This window comes from Petaurus breviceps, unplaced genomic scaffold (genome assembly GCF_028583685.1).
Source record: "Petaurus breviceps papuanus isolate PSGF00001 unplaced genomic scaffold, PetGlider_PUasm1.0 90919, whole genome shotgun sequence".
NCBI lineage: Eukaryota > Metazoa > Chordata > Mammalia > Diprotodontia > Petauridae > Petaurus > Petaurus breviceps.
The window spans coordinates 25,427,899-25,435,304 of record NW_027187378.1 but is presented as its reverse complement, the minus strand read 5'-3'; positions in this window follow the sequence as shown (position 1 = coordinate 25,435,304).

Below are 7,406 nucleotides of genomic sequence, written 5' to 3'. Positions count from 1 at the left end.
ACAGATAGACTGATTTCTCCAAAGATACCACTAGAGGGCACCAATTATCTTTCCTTGACCACATTAAAACTGGAGAGCTATAAACCACAGGTCGGTCTCTGGCCATCTGATCTACTCTTTAAACTTGAAATAAAAAAGTGTAGCAAATATAAGAATTCAAATGCTCAATATTCCTCTTCCTCTTGCCTTCATTTTGGTACAGATAGTAGTGGCCCACTCTGACCACTTTTGGAGGTTCACCCAAAGCCATCCACTTTTGTAGCAGGAAGAATTATAGATCTAGATTTGGAAGAGTCAGTTGAGGTAACTCAGATCCAAGGAGGTTAAGTGATTTGTCTAAGGTCACACAGATAGGACATATCAGAGTTGGAATTCAAAACTATGTTTTCCAATTCCAAAGCCAGTTTTCTTTCCACTGTACCATTTACTCACCAATCAGTGGACCACTAGATTCTTAAATACTAGTACAGTACTAATCTAGTCCTCTCATTTTATAGATAAGGAAATTAAAAGCCAGAGATTTTAAAGGACTAGTCCAAGATCATGCCGGCAGTTAAGTGGCAGAACTGATATTCCAACACAGATCCAACTTTCTCTAGCTTGTCTGGAAAAGGGGCAGGGGAAACCCCAGGCAAATTTTCCAAAAAAGAAGGAATAGGGACATAATTTGGAATTGAAAGAGACCTTACGTGTCATCCAATACAACTTCTTCACTTTGCAAATGAGAAAATATACCCAGAGAAATTGAGTGACTTTCCTACATCACACAGGTACTGATGGGGCTGAGATTGGAACTCCAGGTCACAGGATCAAAGATAACGAGATGGAAGGGACTTTGGATTGTTATTTAGTCCAGTTTCCTCATTTTATAGGTGAACTAAGGCCAAGAGATATTGACTTGACTAACATCATAAAGGTAACAAGTAGCAGAAACAGGATTTGAACCCAGATCCTCTGACTGTAAATTCCAGAAGTCTTTCCACTGCATCATTACACAGCCTTTCAAAAGTCTTTGAGACCTCTTCCTTCTTTTCTATATTACAGCTCTTTCCTGTCCCTCCTAATATTCTAAAGGTTCTAATTAGGCTGTTAATCCATTACTGTGTGTTATATTTAAATATCCCTTCTTGGGAAACACAGCTTTATATCTTAGTCTTAGGTCTCTACCCCTTATTCTTCTTTAGCACATTGGCGCTACAGGCCTCCAGTTATAGTCACATGTTGCATAATGTTTTTCAGGAATGGTTCTCCCACTAACTCAGTATATAGTGGTACAAGACCACTATATTGGAATGACACCCCAATGGCTATTAAGATACTTGCTCTGTGTTGTTTGACTTTTTTTTAACAGTATTTCAGGGTGTAAGCTTATATATGTGTAAATAGGAGGGTGAGGAAAGTAGGAGTAGCAGTAACCAACTAGCCTGGAATCATTTCCTATTCTCCTGGTACCAAGGCAGTTTGCCTGACCTAATTATAAAAAAAATGACCAGTCATATAACCCAAAACGAGTAGGATTGGGGCATCTAGACAACTTTAAACATTGTTGAGTACAGGAGGTGAAACAGGATCATGGAAGAGATGCCTGCAAGGCCCCAAAGAGAATATGGACACCCCGCTCTCCATCCAGAGTATCTACAGGGGGGATTCCTGTAGTAACAGATCTAACCCTTTAGGATGAGTATTATCATGCCCTAAGGCTAGGAAAAACTGAGACCTTTATGTAAATAAATACTTTGTTTTTCCTTCAGAAAGTACATAAGGGAAATGCATCCTAGCAATGGGAGCTATCCAGAAGTGAAATGAGCTGCCTCAGGAGGTAGTATGGAATTTCCTCTCACAAAAATCCATCCAAAGAGTTGGAGGGGATGATAGAAGGGAGGGCAGACTGGGGGAGGAGGTAGTCAGAAGCAAACACTTTTAAAAAGGGACAGGGTCAAAGGAGAAAATAGAACAAATGGGGGGCAGGATAGGATGGAGGGAAATATAGTTAGTCTTTCACAGCATGACTATCATGAAAGTGTTTTGCATAATTACACATGTATAACCTATATTGAATTGCTTGCTTTCTCAATGAGGGTGGGTAGGGAGGGAAGAAGGAAGAGTTTTTGGAACTCAGTTTTAAAAAACAAATGTTAAAAATTGTTTTTACATGCAACTGGGAGATAAGATATATAGGCAATGGTCTATAGAAATTTATCTTGCCCTATAAGAAAGTAAGGGGGAAGGGTATGGGGGGGGGGGTTGATAGAAGGGAGCGCATACTGGGGGAAGGGGTAATCAGAATGCATGCTATCTTGGGGTGGGGCCAAGGGGAGAGATGGGGAGAAATTTTGGAACTCAAAATCTTGTGGAAATGAATGTCTAAAACTAAAATAAATTTATATATATATATATATTTAAGTCCATCAATAAAGCCTGGATAATTATTTTCCTCTCTATGCTGGGTAAAGCATATGTTCTCTCATGCAAGAACCTTGGATGTCCCGTTGGATCCTGAGATTCTGCAGTTCTATGGGAGCAGGCAGCTTAACTCCTGCTTCCCACTCCCTCCACCTCCCATGTGGAGCCCTGAGCTGGAGGTGCTGCTTGCTGGATGCAAGAAAAGCAAATATAAAGGTAGGTAAAGGGTGGAACTCTGGCAAACTCAGTGTGCAGAGGTCAGAGGATATCATTTTCATAGGTTCATCGACTTTGGACTGTGGTGATTTTAGAATCATAGAAAGTTGGAAAAGGAAGGAATCTTAGAGGTGAACTAGTAGAATTCTCCCATTTTACGGGTTAGAAAACTGAATTCCAGAGAACTGACATGGTTTGCTCATTTCTTTCTTCAATATCCACAGCGGATACTCATATAGCCTTTTTCTTGAATGTTCTGGTGAGAGGGAACTCAGTATCTTCCAAGGTAGCCAATTCCATGTTCCAATAGCTTTAAATGTTATAAGATCTTCTTGAATTAAGCCTAAATTTTCATCCCTATCACTTTCATCCATTGTCCCTAGTGCTACCCTCTGGGCACAGGTGGAACAAATTTAATCACTTGTTCTTATGTCAACCTCAGATAAATAGCATGTGTGTTCTCTCTCCCAGAGTTCTTTCTCCTTTCACCCACCCCCACACCATCAAGGCTCCTCTTCTTCAGGCTAAATATCCCCAGTACATTCAATTAAACCTCAAGGACCATAATCTCTGATTTTCTCATTGCCCAGTGGCCCTTTTCTGTATATACTCTTGCTTTCTAAATGTGACACTCAGATGAGTTATAAACAATATACTCCTGATGTCTGAATATGTTGTAACTATGACTTCAATGTTCTGAACACTATATCCCTTTTAATGAAATAAAGGATTCATAATAATGATAACTATAGCATCATCATCTGCTTCTCTCCATTCACACACCCTTAGTTCAAGCCCCTATCACCTCTTGCTGGGACCATTGTCATAACTGGTTTCCCCACATCCAGCCTCTCCTCTCCAATTTGTACTTTAAAGATTCACCAAATTGATTTTCTTAAAGCTCAGATTTGATCATGCCATGCCCTTCCTCAAGAAGTTTCAATTGACTCTAGGATAAAATAAAAAATTATTCTCCTCAGCATTTAAAACCCTTCACAGTCTCATTCTAACCTCCAGAGTGATTTTTCATTGCATATCTTCACATTCTATAATTCTAGGGAAACTGGCTTCTTTGCTGTTCCTGATAACTGACATTCCATCTCTCACCTTGATGACTTTGTATCTGCTGGTCACCATTGACTGAAATGCCCTCCCTCTTCACCTTTCCATCTTAGAATTCCCAGTTCCCATCAAGTCTGAATTCAAGTGCTACCTTCTACATGAGGCATTTTCTAGCCCTGTTCTTGTTCCTTCTCACAGTTACTTTGCATACATTTTGTATTTATTTGTGTTATATCTTTGGAATATGGAAACTCTGTGAGGGCAGGGACTGATTGGGTTTTTCTGCATCCCAAGTGCCAGTACATGTGTCACAAACAGTAGGTATTTAATAAATTATTGTGAAACTGAATTGAATTTGGGGAGCCAGGACTAGAAACCAGATCTCTCTACATGTCAAAATGGAGAATATTGTTGTTCAGTCATTTTTTCAGTTGTGTTCAACTCTTCATGATTCCATCTGGGATTTTCTTGGCAAAGAGACTGGAGTGGTTTGCTATTTCCTTCTCCAGTTCATTTTATAGATGAGGAAATTGAGGCAAACAGGGTTAAGTGACTTGCCCAAGGTCACAGAGTTAGGAAGTTTCTGAGGCTGGATTTGAACTCAGGAAAATGAGTCTTTCTGACCCCAGGTTTAGCACTCTATCCACTTTGCCACCTAGCATATTCTTTCATTCTAATGATGGACATCTGCCTTTGAGAGGTCTGACTAATGTTTAGACACATGCATATCTTCCACCTACTTGCCCTAAAAGGTGGAGGTTACCAGAAGATAAACAAGGAAGAAAGAGAATCAGGGCTAACATTTGGGGCCTTTCTGTTTGCCTGGATATTCCTAACTTCTCCTCCTCTGAACTCAAATACCATGTCTGTATCACCATGAGGTGGCATAGGTTGTATTTTAATGTGATTTAGCCAAACCTACCCAATAAGACTATAAACTCCTTGAGGGTTAGGCTGTCCCAGGCACAGAGCAAGCCCCATTAGAATGTAAGAGACTAGGGACCATTTTTTTGTCTTTGCATCTGAAGCACTTATCATAGGGCCTGACATATGGTGTTTAATAAATGCTTGTTATCGGGGCAGCTAGGTGGCACAGTAAATAGAGCACCAGCCCTAGAGTCAGGAGGACCTGAGTTCAAATGTGGCCTCAGACACTTAACATAAAAACTAGCTGTGTGACCTTGGGCAAGTCACTTAACCCCAACTGCCCTGCCCTCCCCCCTCCAGAAGACAAAAAATAAAAAATAAATGCTTGTTAACTGACAGACTGACAGGGACTCAAACACAGAAGCAACCCATAAGTCTGAGGCTTTTAAATTTTAATTTTGTTGAAAACAAGGGAATTCAGGAGACTAAGAATCCTTTCTCCCTATAGTAACACTCTAGTTAAGGGTCTGAGACATTGTGAGGTATGAAGAGAAAGTGCTCTCCTTACAGTGTAGTTCAATGGCTGCTTCCTACCTGGTCTAGGAAAGGAAGTAACCAGCCTGAGCCATTCAGAGAGAAGAGCACCAGAGCCTCCTGTCTCCCATCTGAGGAGAGCCTCGTTGGGATAACAGTAATTCAGTCTTTCCAGGAAAATGCTGAAAGAGCAGAATAAAGGGGCAATATCGGTCCCTTCTGAGAAAAGCTACTATGTAAACGTGGTGGAGTGTGTGTGTGTGTGTTGGGAAAGAAAGATGGTGTTTCTCAAATGAGCATCGGTTCTTTAATACTCCTCAGTTTGTCTTAATAGCATGTTAAAGCTAAAAGGAATCTCTGAGACCATTTAGTGCTGGGATCCTTAACTGCTTTTGTGTAATAGGACCCTTCGCACAGTCTGGTGAAGCCCATGAACCCTTCCCAGAATAATGTTTTTAAATGTATAGAATAACATATATACAGAACAAAGGGAAACAACTATCTTGAAATACTATTTTAAACTTGTTTTAAGTTCATGGACTCCAGGTTAAGAACCCCTTTTAAAATTGGAGAACCTTTAATTGAAGAAACTCCTAAAGGAGGAGACATGACATATCACAGGCACATCATAACAGAGTGGACTTTGGGTTGAGGGGGGCGGATTGGGAGAGATGGGCACTAATCATTCAGGAAGGATGTTCGTATAGTGTGGTTTGGGCTGGGGATGATGGAAAGTGAGCAGGACCAGAGGTGGCCGAACAAATGATGGGATCACAGAGTTGGAAGGGCCTTTAGGATCACATAAAGCAACATTTCCCAACTTAAACTATACTTCAGTCCAGCAATGAGCAACATTTTTTCCCAAAGCCTGTACTAGCCCAGAAGTTCTCAGCAGCTCATGGGGTGTAAACCGGGAAGAAGGGGGCAGCGGAAGAGGTGACTTGATCTGTAAGGTCCCTTCTCTAAATCCTACAGGGAGTCATTTTTTGGGGGGTATAAAGCTTGAAAGTTCCATAGTATTAGAAATCTTACAGAAGCAACCATTTGCCATAAGAATAGTGCCTACTTTGTTAAGAAGCACTGATTTAGTCCAAACCACATGTAAACAATAATAGCAACTCACTCTTCTGTAGAGCTTTGTGGTTTTCAAAGTACTGTTCTCACAACCAGGTGGAGAATACAGGGCACGATTCACTTTAAGCAACAGTTCCTTCTGATAGTCCCCATTCCCCCAAAAGTGGCCAAGTCTCTGCTTGAAGACCCCCAATTTTAGGGGGCTTCCCAGCCAATGCCTTTCACTTCTAGACTCTAATCATTAGGAATTTTTCTTTCTAGTTAGGATGTTTTCTAATTTATTTAGTCTTCATTCTACTCTCTAGAGCCAGGCAGAACAAGTCTTAACCTTATTCCATCTTATATCCCTATATGATAACCTGAAAAGTCTTCTATTTTTTTAGGTTTGCCATACCCAATTCCTCCATCTGGCCCATGCATAGCATGACATTGAGTCCCTTTACCATCTGGCTCACCTTCTTTTAAGTTGTCAATATCTTTCCTAAAATGGGGTGACCAAAACTGAACTCAAAACCCTACATACGGTCTGACCAGGGCAAAAGACAGTAAGTATACTTCTTTCTTGTTGTGGACATTCGCCTTTTAATCATGAAGTCCAAGATCACATTAGAACAACAGACTGTCCAGTAAGGTGAAAGATAAAGGAGAGAACTGCAAAGCCAACCATACACACACAAATGATGAGGGAAGTATGGCTTGACAACAGTGTTCATGGGAAAGACCCTGAGGATTCAGCAGACTGCAAATTCAATGAATTAAGACAAGGTATGCTGGCAAACATTTAACAACCAGCTCTCAGGAAAAAAAAATTCACATGACACACTTTTAAGTTTAATCTGTATTATTAACATTTTCTTCCTCATTTTAAGAGTAGACAATCAAAACAATAAATCAAGCTCAAAATTTAACTGCAACTTTAACACTGACAATGTAAAAATCAGCTCTCTTGAACCAGTACAAGCTGGTTCCAGCATACTAAGAATATGACATGACAGCCAAAATAATTTAATGTTTCACTAACATAGTTCCCAGATTTGTGGAGGTTCTTTTCCCACTGTACTCTGACAACATCAGGTGAAGGACACTGAGAGTTAACAGAGGAAGGCAACAGGATGGCAAAGGGACTCAAAACCATTTGCTTCTGAAGATCCACTGAAGGAACTGGGGCTTCTTAAACTAGAAGAACATTGTAGAGGCTTGAGACAGCTGGCAAGTGTTTGAAGGGCTGGTCAGGCAGATGAGACTCTCTT